Here is an 18,308-nt window from a genome sequence, read left to right on the forward strand (position 1 = left end):
CTGAAGGCCAGACTCATATTGAGGGCAGACCTAAGTAACAAGCTTCGAAGACACACACCACGGAGCATTCATTCTATAGGGTCAGGACACCATCACTCAGGCCTGACCGGAAACTCCAGCCGACACTGCATGGCAGGTCCCCGGGCAAAACAGAGGAGAGCATTTGAGTTCAGGGAACGAAGACAGTGCAGCCCCTGAAGGTGGCTGCAGGAAGGATAAGGACTCACTTGGTTTACTACTGACTCTCAGACTAGACCAGGCCCCAAGCTCAGTGCATAAGGGATGTTCAGAACTGAGGAAGAACGGATGATGCCAGACTGGACAGACACAAAGACCACAGGGCAACAGAGGGCATCACAACCTCCACCGGGGAACAAGGAGGCTAGATATGCCTTTCCCTTCCTATTAATCATTGGGGTGTGTGTGTGTGTGTGTGTATATATATACACACGCAGGTACGTGCATATGCGTGCATACCAAAACACACATGTATGTGGGCATATCTGTAAATATGTAACAGGAGCTTCTAGGATGACTCCTAATTTTAAGGGAAGTCAGGTTTAGAGTAAATAACACACTTCCAGTGTGTTACAGCTGAGGCACTTATAAAGAAACAGTAGCGAGACACAGTCCTGAGGCTCCAGAGAAGGTCTTAGACGTAATGAAACTGCCCACAGATATTACTTACTTCTGGGAAAGCTGTGCACTGCACAGCTCCCGGGGCTCCAGCATGCTGGGGTCACTGAAATTGTGTTTGCTTACTACAGCACATTTCTGGCCAGCAAACACACAACATCTTGAGGAGTACCTCTTTCTAATTTATCATAATCATTTATAGGTGACAGGCTTGCCAAAAGAGATGCCAGGAGAGCAGAGAGGAGACCTGGGAAGGAGAAGGGGAGGAGGCGGGTGACGGAGAAGAGGGGTGCACAGAAAGTCTACTTCTATGTAGGTCTCTCTTAAAACTGAATCATTAAAAAAATTCTGTCCATTTAGAATCCCACAACTTTAATAGGCTCTTAAATGGTATTAACAGAGTCTGCGAGGTCAGCAATAGCCAGAGTTTAGTGACAATAGCTTCCTCCTCTCTACAGGAACTCAGTGTTCCAGAGTTCCACTTCTCATCCATGGGTGTCCAACCCCCTTTTCACATTATGACATGGCATGGTCATCTGCAAATGTGTTGGACTGTAGTCGCCCCTATGTTGGAATGCATGCAGCCTGTGAGTGACAGGTTAGATACTCCTTCCAGATGATGAGATGCCTCCAAACGTTCACACTTACATCTGCACTCCTGAGGCCTCTGAAAACATGTAAGACCAGAAGAAAAACCATGCAGGACATTTCCTAGTGGCTTTTCTAAACCTGTACTATGCAGGAATTGAATGCCTATAATGACAGAACACTGGCGTGTTGCTATGTCATGGCACACTACATCAAACCAGATGTTTAGAAATGAAAGTACAGTTGCTTTTCTCTCCAGGGACACATGACATTTGACAACTGGGTGATGGAAAATTCCCTTCTGCATATGTTTCTCTTATTGATTGATGAATAAAATACTGATTGACCAGGGAGTGTAGGCGGAGCTACCAGACAAGGAGAATTCTGGGGAGAAGACATAGAGAAAAGTCACCAGGGAGATACCATGTAGCTGCTGAAGGAGTAACAGGTCCAGGCATGCTCTGGTAAGCCAAGACCATGTGGAAATACTTACATTAATAGGAATGGGTTAATAATTAAGAGAGAGCTAGTCAATGAGAAGCCTGAGCCATAGGCCAAATAGCTTATAATTTATATAAGTCCCTGTGTGTTTATTTGGGACTGCAGGGCAGCGGGACCAGGTGGGAAAGAAACTCCGTTTACAACTGGGACTGAGATGCTTCTGGCATCCAGGGGTGGAAGCCAATGATGTCACTGAGTAATCTACAGTGTACAAGACAGTCTCCACAACAAAGGATGATGTGGCCCAGGATGCCATCAGTGATGAGGCAAGCTCCAGGATGCTTAGATCCCGTGGAGTTCCTGCTGCATAACAGTGGTTGGTGGCGCAAAATCAAATGGGAGGTGGCTGCCTCTATTTCATGAAGAAGTGGGCAGCAATGTCAGCAGCTTAGTTCCTGCACAAAAACTGCCTTCCTTCAGAAAATGCTTTCAAATGACGTTAAGATCATCACAGGTCGTTAGAAATCTAAAGGTTGCATTCAGTTTGTGCTTTTTAAAAAATGCTTTATAAGCTTATGTTATCTCTAAATAATAATGGGCCTTACTAAGCAGTTTTATAATGTGTTTTGAACATATTCATACACACCCATCACTTTCTCTTATCCTGTGCTACTCCCATTAATCCCTTTCCTCTTTCCAACTAGCCCCTTTTACTTTCAAGCTGTGTGAGTATGTGTGTGCGAGCACGTGTGTGTGTGTGTGTGTGTGTGTGTGTGAGAGAGAGAGAGAGACAGACAGACAGACAGACAGACTGACAGACTGACACTCAGACAGACAGATAGGGACACACACTGAGACCCCAATGAGTTTCACCAAGATTGTTTGTGCCTGGAGCATAGGTGCCTTACCATTGGCTCAACAACTGGAGAAAACGTCTCCCTCCCTCATCAACCATTAACCACCTATAAATCTTCAGGGAGGGGTGGAGCCCCATGAGAAGTCCCACCCACATTCCACGACAGTGTTAGTACAGCTTATGCAGGTAATCAGAGCCACTTGGAGCTCAAGAGGACAATTTAAGTGCTTTTCTATGAAGCAGATTCTGTCATTTCTATCAAATTCTCGCCCTAAAGACAGTCTGGAGGAAGAAACCTGTTATTTCCAAGGACCGCACAAATAATAGCAATGCTCATCGACTACCAGGGAATATAAACAGAGCCACTTTGATCATTGTTCTTCAGCATATTAATATGTGCATGTTAATACTCTGCCAGCTAACTAAGACTAGTGAGGAGCTTCAACAGAGTGGTGTGAGATCAGAAGCTAACAGAGGTGAGTCAACCTCACTGGGTCCTCATGTCTTAGAACCAATTCCTGCTTCCCACCCCTGACCCCAACTGCCATCCATGCCCATTCTCAAAATCTTAATGAGGTTAATGACTCTCACACATTTATTAATGAGGCATCTAGTTTAACTTCATCATTGCTCAGATCCTGGCATTAAATTAATGGTGTTTTCAAACTGTAAGGTCCTTTGAGTGTCACCACACTAAATACAGCAAAAGTGTTTCTCTCAAAAAGTCTTAGACCACCATGCTCTCCCCTTCCCTGGAAACAGAGACAGGCTATGTCCGCCCCAGACCGTCACCCTCAATCCTGAAGCCTTTCTGTCCTCACACTGAATGGGGAGACATTGGGCTATATCTGCCCTAAGTGTCAGCTGCCTTGGAAGCGTGACAATAGCTGAATGGATGTTCATGGGACATGAATGACTCGCTCACTGCAGGCCACCTTACAAAGCTGTTTCTCATGAGCCCCACATCCTGCACAACATGGCTGTCATATCCTCTGTGACGGCTGTGAGCAAGGGGACCGTTTGCATGAGGAGGTAAACGGCATTTTCCTTTTGGAGACAGACTTTTCCTTCTCCCTGCATGATGGAATTTATTTTATTAATATCACAGTCACACCCAATCCCCACATGTCGGTTAAAATCTCAAACATACTCTCATGCTTCATGTAACCGTTGAGTGTTTCAGCAAGACTCTTAAAATCATACTTAGCTCATCACTGCTCAATGTGGCTCTGCATGTTTCAGAAATCCGCTGCCAGGGTTTATACACAAACTTCTGAGCAACTCTTCAGCCTCTTTCAGGAGAGGGTGTCTATGAAGACACAAGGTCAGACCCCGAAGACATGAGGTCAAATGGAAAAGGAGGATCATCAGTTCAAGGTTACCCTAGACTTTATAGTAAGACCCCGTGCACACATATTTGCTTACTGGGAAATCCCATATGGTCCTCTTGAACTCATTTAATCCTCTTGCAAGTAATTCACTGAGAGGACCATGATCAAGAAGACACGGTGCCGATGAGATACCACCCACTCTAATTCTGCTGTCCCCTCCTTGAGTCTGCTCTGCTTTTAAGCAGCAACTCGCCATGCTTCTCCTCCAAAGTCAATCTAGTGGACCTTGTATCACACCCGGCCCCCCAGCAGCCATGTGAGAAATGACATGGGCTCCAGTCCCAGTCAAGCAAACCCCCGAGACTGGTCAGAGTGGGCCCCGTGCTCAAACCTCAGTTGGCCCAGAGTAAGCGCTCACCTGCGTGCCCTGCAAGGATGGAAAGTAATGCTGCCATGCAGTAGCCCCATCCCAGAATACTCAGATGTCTGCCAGTTCCATGCCCCAGGCTCTCTGGAAACTCACTAAACAATTTAAGATAGGCCTGGAGAAGAAGTTAGCGAGCTTCAGTGACCAAACGTGAGTGGAAAGCACTTTGGTTTCAGTGAGAAGAGAAAGACATGGCAGAGCCTGGGTCAAATGGAGAAGGTGGAGAGAGTAGGGGGCTGAGTGCTCTGAGGAAATGGTGAAAAAGCCTCTAGGTCCCAGAGCTGGCTCACTGGGTAAGAGCCCTTGCTGCCAAGCCTGGGGTAAAAGGAGCTCACGCACGCTGTCTACTGACCTCCACAGCCTTGTCATAGCATGCTGCTGTCCTGCAGATCAATGTAAGGGACATGTGAGCCTCACTGTGACTCCTGGAATCCATGCTGGGAATTCTGAACTCTTCCTAGGGTCAGGAGAAGCAGGAGACTCATGGAACCAGAGCAGAGCAAGAGTTACAGGTGCTAACGGGGCTCTGTGCATAGGTGCCAACGGGGCTCCATGCATAGCGAACCCTGCATTTTTCTAAAGCGGCTGGGCATGGTGGTGAAGCCAAGCCTCAAGGGAGAACAAATGCATAAAGAACAGACCTTAGCAGGGGGGGAGGGAGAAAGCAGCAGGGGGCACACATGCTGCAACCCCAAGGGCGGACCCCCTGGCAGAGGCCAGCGTATGTGGTTTCAATGTCAGCTGAAGCCCAGCTGCAGCCGCCCTGTGAAAGAAAGATGCCATAGAGGAGGAGGTGAAGGCCAAAGCCAGCGAAGAGGGTGACAAATTGGTGCTCTGGTGCCACAAGCAGCAGGCTTGTTTTCTCCTGGGAGCTGAGGATGTTAGAGGCTTTCACAGGGGCAGCCCAGCTGCTGGGAAGCTGGCGGGCAGCATGTGTGCACCGCACCTTCCTCTCAAAGGCTGGGATTCTGCTTCCAGCAGTCCAGCAGGGATAGGGTGATTCACATTGAGATAGATGCTGGTCTCGGGGACCGGTGGGAGGCACGGCCTTGGACAGGGACAGGGCACACTGGAAGGGAGAGTCACGCCCAAGGAATGCATTCCCTGCAGACCAATAATGTTGGCTTGGCTTCCAGCAGAGGCAGCAAACACTGCAGAGGACTGCTGTGGAAACAGCTGTCTGCAGCCTACACCAAGTGGAGGGGACCTTGAGATCCTGGTTGGGGCAGAAACAAAGTTGTCCCCAGGGGCTCCAGGACAGACCCTTGTGAAGGAGTGACTGGCAAATGATTTGGGTATATTCTAAATCTCTCCCTCCCAAGTCTCTCCACTTCCTGTCCAAAAAGTCAACAGCAAGGATCAGATGAGCTTCCAGTCACTTGTTGGGTTCATGAAGGGGCAGGAGAATGAAGTGACCCCCCCCCGCCCAGATGTCCATCAATCAATGAATGGAAAATGAAAATATGGTTCACATAAATAAACAACAGAATTTTATGCAGTTGCAAAGAAAAGGAATTATGAATATGAAAGAAAATAGAACTGGAAATTATTATATTAAATGTTGCAATCCAGGCTCAGAAAGACAAAAACATGTGCGAATGTGTGTGCGTGCAAGTGTGTGTGTATGTGTTTATGAGCATTGAGGCCAGGAAACTAGAAAGTGACCCAGGAGGACATGAAGCTTTAAGGGCGGGGTGGAGGAGGGGTACAGGGAGATGGAAAAAGGGGGTACAAAACTAATTACGCATGAAAATTCCATAAAAATTCTGTTACTTTGAATGCTGATTTTTAAAAAAATGCTGACAGGCATTCCTGGTCTTCAAAGGGCTTAGTGTCAGTCCAGCCACTGTGTGTGGCCTCCAACCCTGGACAGCCAGCCATCAACTGAACATCACAAACCAGCATTGTTTACGGCAAACGCACACAAAGAACAGAAGAAAATGTTCTAAAGAAACTGGGCATGCTCACTGTCACCAAAGTCGCAATATTAAAGAAGAGTCATGTATTGCATAATAATGTTTCTGTCCCCTGGACAAATATACAAGAGTGGTCTTAGTTTAAGTAAGTGTGCTATGTTCAAACAACACTGAAGTCACCTAACTATGCATTTCTCAGAGCACAGCCACGCTGCTAGAAACACCTGACTATCTGTCTTGTTACCGCTGGGCCTAGCAAGAGGACTAAATGAAAAGTGTGTGCAAAGTGCTTTGGCTTCAAGATGACGATGCTGTGTGAGCATCCTGCAGAGATATGGAAAGTGAGCTAAGGCCCCTCTCTTTGGAGATGGTCCAGATGATACTGTAGAGCTCAGGACTTGAGCAGAGACACAATGGTACTGGGCTTCAAGATGACGATGCTGTGTGAGCATCCTGCAGAGATATGGAAGGTGAGCCAATGCCCCTCTCTTTGGAGATTGAGATGGTTCAGATGATACTGTAGAGCTCAGGACTTGAGCAGAGACACAATGGTAGACTACGACAGGACCATGACCCAGACTCCTTATTTCCATGAAGAAGGGCAGAAAAGCAGGCTGGCTGGCTGGCTTGGAGAGGCTGACCAAGGGTCTTGGGAACAGGCAGAGGAGAGTGCCATCTCTGGGAGTCTAGCCTTAAAAGGCTTTTAAGGACAGAAGATGGGGGCAGGGCACAGTGGGGCTTTGACAAGAGGAAAACAGCTCTGCTTTCAGAGTTGAACTTTAAGAACCAGATGTGCAACAACCCCCCTCAACACAGAGAGAGAGAGAGAGAGAGAGAGAGAGAGAGAGAGAGAGAGAGGAGAGGGAGAGGGAGAGGGAGAGGGAGAGGGAGAGGGAGAGGGAGAGGGAGAGGGAGAGGGAGAGGGAGGGAGGGAGAGGGAGAGGGAGAGGGAGAGGGAGGGAGGGAGGGAGAGGGAGGGAGGGAGGGAGGGGGAGGGAGGGAGGGGGAGGGAGGGAGGGAGGGAGGGAGGGAGGGAGGGAGGGAGGGAGGGAGGGAGAGGCCCAGAAAGCTAAAAGTTCAAAGTCTAAGGGGGGAACACCCATCAGAAGGGGCCTGTCCTGACTTGAAACTGGATATGCGAAGAAAATATTCAAAGAGAACAGCAATGGCCTTGAGCTCAGACCAGCATCCAGAGCGAAAGGGTCATGAGCAATGTTAGAACTCACAGTGGACAAAGACACAGCAGCTAAGGCCAACTGACTCGGTGCCACACTGGAGTCCCCCTGACCATGACGGAGACACCCGTGACTTAATGTGATGCCATCTGGCACTGGACATCTCTGTTTTTATTCCACATGGGCCAACAACGCATGGGACTATGATTTGAGTCCCCTCGGGGCCTGGCTAGCAGGAGCAGAATGTGTACTGACCGTTCCCACACCAAGAATCCCAGGCCACCAAAGGGAACTAGAAACAGATCAAACCAGGAGGCTCTGATCTGGTTTTATGCGGCCACTTTCTGGATGGCGAAATCAGCCTTCTTTTTTTTAATGTCCAGGGAAGAGTGCGGCGGGCAGAGGGGCGTGAAGCACCAAGGACAGTTGCTGAAACACACTGCCTGCAGGGATGCCTTCATGGCACAGACCACAGAGGTACAGGGCCGCTGGGAAACGAGCGTCAGCAAGGGAGCTCAGCGCTCACAGACGGAAGGTGACCAAAAGTGTACACCAAGGCAGTGGCGGTGGCGATGGGCACAGAGGGAAAGGGAGAAGGGACAAGAGGGGCCTTAGGGAAGTGCATTCGTTTCCCAAAATCCCTGGGAAAAGCTACTTAAGAAAAGGGTTTCCTTGGGCTCACAGAGGGCGCCACCCATGATGGGGGAGGACAGGACGGCATGGGAGTGAGGCCGCCAGCTGGTCATGGTGGGTGCACCTGCAGGGGCCAGGGCGAGATGGCTTTCTCCTTTGTATTCAGTCCAGGAACCCAGCCCATAAAATACTTCTGTCCACGCTGACGGCCATTCTCCCCACTTCAAATCTAATCTAGAAAACCCTTGTAGATGTGCCATGAGATCCTAGCAAGCTGGCGATCAGTATTAGCCATGGGGGGGAGACGCAAAGATGACTAATGTTTTCTACCCCAAGGACGTAGGACCCCAGGGACGTAGAACAAATGCCTGTCCAGGTGACAAGGAAGGTTTGCTGAACTTGGATTTGGTTTGCAGAGCTTGGATGAGGCCAGCACGTAGTTGCCTAACCCAGTAGCTTGAAGTTGCTCACCACCCTTTCATTCTGTAAGTGCTTGCTGAGTTTGCACACCAGGCTTCACTGGGACCCTGTGTTCATGAACTCACGGCATAGCGGGGTTCACAGTACAACTCACCATTTTAGTATCCTTATCAAGTGCTACGATAGGCATTCACACCAAGCACAACAGACAATGAACACTGAGGGGACAGAACCAAGTTGTTCAACCAAAAGATTTAGCTTAATTTTAGGGAGAAGAATCAGTGTCACTTTTTTCATCATTTTGAGGTGTGTGTGTGTGTGTGTGTGTGTGTGTGTGTGTGTGTGTGTGTGTGTGTGTGTACTGGAGTGTATGGGAACCACATGCATGCATGATCCTGTAGATGTCAGAAGAGGGTGTTGGAGTCTCTGAAACTAGAGTTAAAACTGGTTGTGAGTACCATGTAGGTGCTGGGAATCAAACCTTCAGCCTCTGCAAGAACCTGGAGTCCTAAGCCATCTCTCTAGCCCATCCATTTGAAGTTTTAAATCCACAGAAATGGCTATTTTCCTATTGGATATCAGCAGTATCTTAACTATATGTCCTTTCGTCATAAGGGTGATGACACAAGAATACCAAGAAGTCTAGAAAATCTGATCTAGCCTGCTCAACCACAGGAACCTGTGGACAAACTCCCGATGATAAAACAGAGGCACATGCCAGGTCAGCGACAGCACAAGGGAAGGCGAGTGCTTGGGGCCCAAACGCAAGCCCTGGGGGACTGCCCACGCAGAGACCACATCCACTGCGTTTCATCATCTAGCGCCAAATTTCCAAACCGCAACTCATGCAAATTCCCCATTCATTGCAGACTTAAGACAATTCCAGGACATGGTTATCTCATGTCCAAATGACCTTTCCAGGAGTAAGGTCATGTGTACAGATGACAGAGAGCACAGCAGGACTGCCAAAAATTATGGATTCTAGATAGAGCAGAATCTCCTTCAGTCACTGGCTAGGATAAACAGCAGGGGGAAATAGAGCTGAGCACACTGCATGGTGGGTACTGTAAAAATGCAGACAAGCAGCAAGAGGCAGAAGTAGTCTTGACTGGAAAGCTGTGTCTAGCCTACATCTTTCCCCCCTCGCTCGCATCTTCCACTCGTCTCTGTAACTTCCCTGCTGTCTTTGCGAAGACTTGACGATCAGGGAGCAAATATCTCAACTGTGCTCCCTGCACTCTTGGTCTCTGGTGGACCACACTTGTGGACACATTCTTCTGTGGCCCCAACGGTCCACGCTGAGGGCTATCATGGGTCTGCCTTAAACGTTTTCTTTATGGGGATTTTGCTAAAGATGGCTCTCGCTTTATTGCATTACGTATTATATTACTATATGCTGCAAAGTATCCACTTTACATGGCCCTTTAATGGGATCATTTATTTTGTAATACAAAGCTGACCATGTATTCTCCTTTTTTAAGTGAATAAGAAATCCGTTTACTATCTTACCTTTCCTTTATGAATTTACCTAATTTACTAAACACAATGAAACAACAACAAAAGACCCTTAATAATAAGTATTTGATCAGTTCTGATTGGGCAATGTATTCTATCTATACTCACATCCCTATATGAATATTTATCTATACTTGTATCTATATCATACTCTAGTTATCCTCATATCCCCTATAGATTTTTGTGTTAGAGATTGAGAGAAATGCTTTCCACTGAGAGATTATCATTAGCCTTATGTATTCTTTTTTAGTTTGTTTTTGAGACAGGGTTTCTCTGTGTAGCCTTGGTTGTCTTACACTATGCTGGCCTCAAACTCACAGAGATTTTCCTGCCTCTGCCTCCTGAGTGCTGGGATTAAAGGTGCACACCACCAATGCCTGACTATGTATTCTCAATCATACATACCCATATAAAATCACATTTTTTATTTGTAAATCAAGGATACAAGAAATATACATTTATATCCAGTCACTCTCCATTATTCATTGGGAACTGGCTAAGAATCCTACTGATACCAAAGTGTGCAGATGCTGTTATATAAACAGCACAGTATCTGCAGAGAGCCTACACACACACACATCCTCCTGGACACTTTCAATCATCTCAACGACTCAAAGTACCCAACACTGTGTACGTGTCACATAAGTAAGTGGTAGCCATACTGTGCTGTTTAGGGAAAATAGCAAGGTGCAAGTCTGTTGACATTCTATATAGGGCCTTTTTTGTTTCCTAGTGTTTTTGTCTACTATTATTTCAGCCTGCAGATAGGGAATCTATAGGTCCAGGTTAAATGCATATGCTACACACATTTTGTCTGAAAGCACAAGCAGATGAGTAGACAGACTGATGGACAGAAGGAGAAATACTCCATTTCCTCTGGTGGCTTTTCCACCCAGTCACAGGGAAAGGACATTAGCAGTAGCAAATGGATGAAGATAAGCCGGGGAGGACCTTAGTACACCTGGGATGCGGGCTACAGATTCCTGCATTAACAGCAGGTTGGCATCTGCGCAGAGAACCAGCGGGACCATAAACAAAGCTAAACAATATAATACAAGAGAACACCAGAAAGGCTGAAGACTTCACTTCCCTGTCCTAGAAAAACTACAGTCTCCACACCGCAAGCCTGCCTTGCTTGTGGGACACATACACACGCTGACTGCAAATCTCAGCTGTTAGCAGAGTGGAGGAAAAAGCAAGCTGCAGGCATGAAAATGCACAAATGCAGACTTCAAGGGTGACTCAGGCAGAGAGGGGACAAAATCAGAGATGAGGACTTGAGGAAACATCACCAAGAAGCTAACCTTTCCACGAGGTCATGGTGCTACGACCTGTTGGGCCCCAGCCCCCACGGGGTCTCTGTGAGTTGCTTGTCAGCCAATAACCACAGGTGCATCCTGTTTTCTAGTCCTGGCTTATAGCCCCGGGCTTGCCACACTGGCATCAACCTCTAATTAAACACACAGGCGTGCATGCATGCACACATGCACGCACGCACACAAGCACACATGCACCCACACACGTTCTCTTATCACAAACAGCTGGATGTCTTGTCTTTCATTTAAATCTCCAGGCTTTCGCCCGACACATTAGACTTGCTCGTGGTGCAGGCGCCACAACTACCTGTGCCCTCAATCGGGTTTAAGATCTCTCACGGGACCACCTCTGCTCTTGTACACGCGCCCACCTTGTCACAGCCATACCCCACCTAAGAACTGCGCCCACCCTCCCTGTGGGTGCTACATACTCCTCCTCACCTGATTCACGTCCTTGAAGACCCAAGCACCTGGCCTTCCGAGGTCAAAAACCAAACAAACCTGTATAGAATGAATTCCTGCAGACCAGTCAGGAAGTATCTGGCCACGACCCTCATTCCAACAGGCCTGATGACTACTTTCAAATCTGGGGCTTTTCACAAAGCAACAAAGTTGTAGAGGAAGAGGTGGCCAGGAGCAATCCCAACCAAAGCAAAGTTAGCCAGCTAGTCAGGAAAGAAACGAAACGTCACACGTAGGGTGAAGAGGGAAGCTACTCAGGGTGTGAAGTGCACAGTGTACGGTGGCCGTGGGGGATTGGCGTCCTCAGAGGGCTGGCAAACGCTACTCCAGGGAAAAGTCTCCTACTGCTGGCCTGGATATTTCTCAAGTTCATAATATTAGTACAACTAAGAAAAACTGTTAAAAAGCACTATTAAGCTACTGTTACATAAAGTTTCTCAACCTGATAAGTAAGAAACACGTGTACTGTGGTTTTGTGAGGTTTAAGAAGCAACGCTAAAAACAGGAGTCCTGTGTGTGAAACAGTCAGCCACTCCTGGTACAGTCAAAGAGGAGGCTAGATGCCAAACAGACCTGGATTCAAACCGTGGTCACCTGTCGTGGTTAGCCTATGTGACAGGATGGATGGGAAAGCGCCCACCGTTTAGGCTGCTGGCCAGGAACAACTCTGGTCAGTGAGCCCTCCTTGGCTAAATTAGTTGATTCATAGAGTCTGGAAACAAGTGCACACCATAGAGTTGGACTAGACATGGCAAACATTGCAATGAGCCCCATAATTTGTTCTCAAGGACGGCATTGGACTAACAGGACCCATGATCATGTGCACCCCAGGCCTGGGTGACACATCTACAAACAATGGTTGTGTTGCAGAGTGTTAATGAATCTCTCTCCCTTACTTCTACAAACACTGGCCCTTGTAATATGCAGCTCTGTCACAGCGGAGAACGCTGAGTGCCCTTGTGCAACTCCCCTGTGGAAGAATACATTCACTAATAAAGAACAACACACAATACCTCCGTTAAAAAGTGATGAAGAAAAGTTAAGCGAGGAAAAGGAGATGCCAAGGAAGAGAAGGAGGGAGTGAGGGACGGCAGTTTTGAACATGCAGACACAGGCCTGGGCAGGGAGGAACCAGGGCAGAACTCTGAGAGGTAACCTGACTACCTTGTTCATCCAAAGCCTGCTGCTGCTGCTGCTGCTGCTCTGGGCAGCCTGCCTTCAGATGGCAGGGACATTCAATATTTCCATTCTAGATGATTTTTTTAAAAGTGTTGACACCGATAAAAATCCCCCAAGGAAACAGTCCTGGCGTGATGGGAGGACTTGGCTTTGTTGACTTGTTTGCTGGTGGGAATCTGAATCCAGGGCCTTACACATGCTCGCCCTCTGGCTTCCACTGCGCCACACCCTACCCTTACCTGTCGGTGTTGTCTTTAAGTTCTTGACTTGCTTTGTTCTTTTGGCCAGGAAGATCAATATGCAAATGAAAAGACACTGTAAATGTGCTCCCCCGGGGAACACCTTTCCTCATTCACCTGGCACATGTTTACGTGGTGTGACAATAAACAGTCCAGATTGTCTACCTCGTGAGAAAGAGCCGTGTCACAACTGCAGTGATTTGTTTAAAGAATGTTGCCCACTGCATAATTAGCCTCTAGGTTGCCATCTGTCTCCAAGTCCTCATAAAACTAACCATATGTTGTTTTCATCAATGCTGATCCAGTCACACACACACCCTTCTCCAAAGAAAATGATACACATTGCTCCTGTCAGGTAAGGGGTCTTGGGGATGCACGCCGATGCTTTTCTACCGTTTCCTTCCAATTCAGAGATTCTGTCCTGTCCATGCTTTGGTCATGACTACCCACTCAAGCAACATTAAAAGTCTCTACAACGTTCTGAAGAGGCCTTAGAGACACTGAGTGTTCAGGCATCAAATCCACAATCGCATTTGTCCTCTGTGACTTGACCTGGAAAGATGAGAAAAAATATACTCAAGCAAATACATCTCAGGAACACTTTTCCTCACTACCATCTACTGCATTTAAAACACTGCATGGGGAAATATCAGGTTTCCAAGCACAGAAGGACAACTAGAAACTAATTTAAATCATCGTTTGAAGTGGCGTGAAATGGTCGTGTGACACTGCTTTGATTGACATGACCAAGAACTCCCAAACTGTTAAATAAGCGATTTCATATCACCTACCAACGACCAAGAAACAGTACTGGTACCAAGTGTTCTGAATCTGGTTTGTCTTCCTTTTTAAGTAAAATGTGAATAATGATTATCTCCAAAGTATGCCTTCGATTTAGAACAATACTGCTGGGGACTCTTGGGGGAGCGCTGGGCCATTAACACAGCTGCTGGGTGTTGAGACACCAGATCTTCAACAGCTGGGTCCCTGAGGGCAGCACTGAATTAATCTGACCCACGCTCTACAGACTCAAGCATAAATCATAGTTACACAACCGGCCGCAATGTCATCATTTTAAAAGGCCAAGGGTTTCCACCAAGGCAAATGGTTCGCTTGGCCTGGGAAAATCCGTGTTGGACTGAATCAAATGGTGCAGAAAGGAGGCTTTCAGCCCTCCAGCTCTCTTAATTCATTAATCCCTAAGGTAATCCTTATCACCCAAAACAGCCAGTCTCCCGCCTTTAAAGGTTCAACACAGTTCACCTACTCAATGAAGTTGAACTACATTCCCACCAACCCCCAACATATCGACAGCTAATGATGGACAGATTCCTCCCTGTGCATCTGAGTTCTGCTACGGGGCATTCCCCTCTCTGTACAAGTGGCAATCACCTCTCTATGTAACAAATGGGCTCATTCCTGGCCAGTAAGGACGAGTGACCCCTCATTGACCCTGAACACTCTCCCAGGGCCTTCCTAACTCCAGGCATTTCAGACCAGATCTTGGTGGGGGTACTCCTGTCCACCACATGCTCAGTGGCCATCCAAGAGGCCCATCAAGACCTCCCTCCCCCATGCAATGTTCCAACAGGTCACAACTAAAAGAAACAATAGAGACCCGGCTTCCTATCAACGCTTCCGCCATACTCTCAGTCCTGGTTTCACCTTTTTCTGAAATGAAACGCCCTCTCCTTACTTACTCCTATTCTAGGCAACTAAGACTATTAAACGCAAGCATGAAGAAGAGACCAGAGCCCCAGCACACAGTCAATGACACCACTCCTGAGGAGTGAGAAGACTCTTCTGTGGTTAGGCCGAAGTTTTAAAAGCTAGTTTACACGGCCTTTGGCTACTCTACAGAGTGTTTTATGTATCTGGATGAGACATGGGACCACAGATATAGAAAGCTTGGAACTACTGGAGAGACGGCTCAGTGGATGAGGTACTTGCCATTCAAGGGGGCGGGTGGGGGGGTATGGCAGGAGGAGGGGAAACTGAGGTTGGGATGTAAGATAAATGAAAAGTTTAACTACTACTAATAATAATAGTAATAAAAGCTGGCCATACTGTAAACAGGCGGGAGCCAGAATGGTCCAGGCCTTGTACAGGATGCACAAGAGCCGGGTGGGTACCGGTAGTGAAGAGGAGGAAGCACAGAACAGAGGTCAAACACAGCTGGCAGGAGACAGAGCTAGTCCTCGACAGCGGCTTCTCGGGCACACTGAGACGGGGCAAACCAAGCATGAAGCATGTAGGCGCAGATACAAAGACGCAGATAACAAAAGTCACAGAAAATCCCTCACATAAATCATCAGGGTAGTAAAAACCTCTCAAAGTTTCCTCAAATCCTTCTTGTGCATATATGCAAGTTTTCTAAAGTGTCAGGAAAGAGTATGTAATATATCCACAGTGGGGGTGGGGGACTGTTTTTAGAGAAGTCCTTCCAAGGAGACACCATCATTGCTAATCCTCCATCCTGAGCCTACACACACACACACACACACACACACACACACACACACACAGGGGGGGGGTGCGCTCATCCAAGGGTGTCATGGGAGCCTCAGGAAGCAGCTGCCTGAGTTCTTCTGCTAGTCTCTTCTCCTATTAAGATCTATTCCAGCCACTCAAAGCCACTGGTGTTAATTCCAGAGCTTTGTTTCCTTACATTAGATAGGGGAACAAGGAATAATGTCTCAGCAAGTTTTCTATCTTATTCACAACAATAATAATCTCCTTTTTAAAACATCTCGTAAAAACAAAAATTTCCTTAAAGGCTCCCCCTCCGCTAAATAATCAATACATTACACATCTACATAATATTCTGAAAACTGTTTCATCGGAAACTAAAATATCCTGATACCACATTAGATACTATTTCATACATCTGGTAATTGTGTTTCCTTTCTCTGTCTCTGACGGTCTAGAGTGTTTTATCATCTTCTAGATGATCACATAATTTACAAGAGGATAAAAAATACCAAACAATATTTTTTCTGTCTCACAATTTATATATACAATCTACTTTTCCAATGTTATTAAGACTTCAGTACTGAATCTATTTTATACACATACTTACCACCAAAAAGGTTAAATCCACAACAGAATTAGAACTAGAAAAGCAATTAACTTTATATCTCCTTTCATAATGCATGCCAATTACCTGCATTCGGTCCCTCTTCCCTTATATTTAACCTATCTTGTACTCTTTTTCCTTCATGTTAAGAAAAAGCTTCAGATATTTCAGTTAAGTCCAAATTAATCAGCAATAGTATGTAACTTAAGCCCAAATACCCACAAATATTGCTTTTCAATGAAAAAAATTAATAAGCATTACTATGGAACATAAGTCCACATATCCACAAATTTTTTAATGAAAAAAATTAAAATAACCTAGGTGTACAATAATCAACATAGGTCATCTATAATCACCACAAAGTGTAGACTCTGTGCTCCAAAAATTGTCATGCCTAATGATTTTTAAACGTGTATTTACTTGCATTTTATTGAGTCTCCTCATTCAGTATTCATGGCTATAAAAAAATAACTGCTTTAAAGTCTATTTAAAATAAAACCCATTCCCCATACATCTGCCTTTTCGTATGTGTTAACTCAGAAGTCGGCCAACTGGGCCAGTGCTTTGGAATCTGAAAGCTCTTGCATTCCTAAGTCCTGTGAAGACTTGCACTTCTCCTTCAGAACGGAGTGAGGCGCTACTGACTGGAAATGTCCTCCAGTTTCCCCAGAGTCTGCCCACCAGGATCCTTGGTTGTTGCGTTTTAGCCATGAAACCCCAGGACCCTCACTGCGGGGCCTTTTCACTCTGGGTTTCTGCTACTATGAAATTCACGGTTTTTTTCCCCTCACAGGGTCTCTCCAACATTGACTCCAAGGCCTTACAGGCCCATGACCTACCATTATCAAGTGATGTTATTTGCCCTTCTCAAGAAACAAAATACAAAGACAAAACACACACAAAAAAACCTTCTTATGCTGTGTTCTGCATGAGGGGCCTTTATCTGGGTTCTTTCCTGTACGGACATGCTCAGGATGTTTAGCACATCTCACAGTCCTGAGAAAGGAAGGTGCATACCAAGTTGGGGCAGGGGCATCATGTGGGGGAGTCTGACCTTGCGGCTCAAATCCAGAATGGCTGTACTGGGCTGGCAGTGTCATCTTGGGACAACTTGGAAAGGGGATTATCACGATGCTAATTCCTGGATTTGCATAGTCCAGCCTGGCAGAGGATAACCTAGAACCTCCACTTCCAGGCTCCCTGCTTCTACTCCCAGGCAGTGGGTTTGCAAGCAGCACCACCGCCACACCCAGATCATGCTTTTCTGGGGACCGAACCCAGGGTCCCTGGCTTCTTGTAGCAAGGCTCTACCATCCAAGCCACTCAGATGGGTGTTGGGTTGATATAAAGGGAAGCCAGCAGCACTAACCCTTTTAGAGACCAGTTTACCAGTTCAGGACTAAACACCTTCACTAATGCAAAATCACCTTTTCCCCCGGGAGCAGCCGGCATCACATCGGATCACAAGATTCAACACACATCCTGGGTTTTTGTCACTTATTAATTCTGGGGAGTTAATTAAAAAGTGGAATTTATTTTAGGAGAGGAATGCAAACAGCAACGCCAAGTTAATCAATTATGCAAAGCTGTATGGTCCGGAGACAGACCAAGGCTCACAAAGCCTCCTCCTGAGACAGGAACGTGCAGCGTGAGAGGAAACCCTGTCACCTTTATTGCTGACAGCTGTGAAGGGGTTCACTCGGGGATCCACCCCCCAAATACTTTCACTTCGTTCAAAAAAAAAAAATAACCCTGAAGTGACTCTCAGCCCATGCATTCCAAGGCGAATTCTCCTCTCAGCTCTGTTCCAAGAACAAACAAACAAACATACATACATACATACATACATACATACATACATACATACAAACGTGTGTGTGTGTGTGTGTGTGTGTGTACATATACATATACACATATACATATATAGTTTACCAGTTCCTGGGCTGGGCTTTGGGGATAAGATTTTTATAAAGAGGCAGTTACAAGCCTTGGAACCTGAGAACGATTCCTCTCTCTGGAAAGTTCTCTGGTATAACGTGGAACAATAAGATGGGCTACAGTAATGAGATGAGCAGTCTGCGGTTATTTCCACCTAAGG

At 46.6% G+C, this 18,308-nt stretch overlaps 1 protein-coding gene across 1 annotated transcript in view; it reads right to left on the reverse strand.

Annotated features, from left to right (window-relative positions):
• Tspan5 (tetraspanin 5) overlaps positions 1 to 18,308 on the reverse strand; it is a 167,702-nt gene that overhangs the window by 83,457 nt on the left and 65,937 nt on the right. The window lies entirely within an intron of this gene.

This window comes from Mesocricetus auratus, unplaced genomic scaffold (assembly GCF_017639785.1).
Source record: "Mesocricetus auratus isolate SY011 unplaced genomic scaffold, BCM_Maur_2.0 Super-Scaffold_100009, whole genome shotgun sequence".
Classification (NCBI taxonomy): Eukaryota; Metazoa; Chordata; class Mammalia; order Rodentia; family Cricetidae; genus Mesocricetus; species Mesocricetus auratus.